Here is a 1,900-nt window from a genome sequence, read left to right as displayed (position 1 = left end):
AAGCATATATGTTCACATGTGGACACGCACAGCCTTCTTTTCTGGAGGCTTGAGTAGGAAACTTCGAGAAGGGTTAGGGATCAGGAAGGCCAGAAAGACGGCTGACCTTCCTTCTAGATCTTTCTGAACTGTTCTCACTTTCTAAATCATGCGCAGGTGTTTGTTTCATTTAAAGAGTTACAGGAAGGAAGGTGGGAAGGAAGGAGACTGGCAGGAAGTAGTCCAGTCTCCCTGGGCCCTGGCCACTGGGGTGATGCCCCAAGGGGATGTGATGGGGGTGCGGAGGGCTCTTCAACCTCACTCTCAACCACCTGCAGGGGGCGTTACTGGGCAGGGCCTTTTCTCTCTGGGAGATTGTGTCTTTGTGCCAGAATGGACCCCGAAGTCTTGAGGACGCCTTCTGTCCTTGGACCTGGAACTCACGAAGGCAAAGTCTTCACCAGAGACGTTCGGCTCACTCCAGCAACCCAACTATTGAACACCTCCTACGAGGCTCACCACACCAGGCCTAGGGAAGAGCAGACACTGATACAATTTGGTCCCTGTCCCCAGGGACAAGGTAAACACGCACGATGCTCACCGTTGCAGGGCTGTGGGGTGGGGGGGTTGCTGCAAGCCAGAGTGGGAGCAAAGTGGCCTGAGCCACAGGAAGGGGGAGACCCTGAATGGCCCGAGGACAGATCAGCTTCCTGGAGGAGGCAGTCCCAGGCCAGAGAACAAAGACTGGAAGCAGAAGACACACACGGCCTGTGCCGGGAGGGAAGGAGCAGGAGATGTGGAACCCAGAACGCTGGGGGACGAGGGAGCGGTGGGCAGGAGAGCGCCATGACATTATCCATGAGGTTGGTGCCATGATGGTGACGAGAGCTGGGCTGGAGAGAGCGGAGCACAGGCAGGGGCTGTACTTAATTCTGTGGGTCAGGGTATAAGGGTCAGAGCTGAGTCTGAGGCTCACATCGATGACCAGTGGGTAAACACCAATGTCCAAGTCCAAGTGCCCAGGGAGTAGGTGCTGCTACAAGGGGCAGGGAAGCACTTGGACAGCAAAGTCCCCCGGGGCTGGCCTCAGGCAGAGGGCCATGGGGTGGGCTCAGGGACAGATGCAGAGGGTCTGATGGGGTACCATCTCTCAGCCTCAGCTCCCTTCCTGCCCGCCTAGAACCCAGAGGAGGGCTCCCACCTTTGGCTGTTGTTTTAGATGGCTTGGGGCAGCTGCCCCTAGAACCCCAGAGCAGTCAGCCATCGTGGCTATCACGTGACAAGTAACAGGAAGTGCAGTCTGCGGGCAGGCATCTGCAGCTTTGCTAAGGCTGCCAACTGGGATGTCAGCCTCTCATATCCCAGTAACCGGGGTGGCATCCCGGCTCTGCTTGCAATCTGAGCTCCCACTAATGCAACCCTGGGAGGCAGGGGGCTGGCTCAGGTGCTTGGGTCCCTGCCATCCCAGGGCAGGGAGATGTGGATGGAGTTCCAGGCTCTTGGCTTCAGCCCAGCCTAGCCCTCGCTGTTGCAGGCATTTGGGAAGTGAACCAGCAGACAGAAGATCATTTGATCTCTCTCTCTCTCTCTCTCTCTGACTTTCAAATAAAAATGAAAAAAATAAAAGGCAGTCTACAACTTTGATCAGAGAAGTGACCAGGCTTGCATGAGCTTCAATATCAGTCACCTAAAAAAATAAGAGAATGAGGGCTGGTACTGTGGCATAGTGGGTTAAGCTACCGCCTGCAGTGCTGGCATCCCATATGGGCACTGGTTTGAGTCCCGGCTGTTCCATTTCTTCTTCTTCTTTTTGATAGGCAGAGTGGACAGTGAGAGAGAAAGAGAGACAGAGAGAAAGGTCTTCCTTTGCCGTTGATTCACCCTCCAATGGCCGCTGCGGCCGGTGCACTGCACTGATCCA

The sequence above is a fragment of the Lepus europaeus genome, chromosome 17, assembly GCF_033115175.1.
Source record: "Lepus europaeus isolate LE1 chromosome 17, mLepTim1.pri, whole genome shotgun sequence".
Lineage (NCBI taxonomy): Eukaryota > Metazoa > Chordata > Mammalia > Lagomorpha > Leporidae > Lepus > Lepus europaeus.
Note: the sequence above shows the minus strand (reverse complement) of the source record.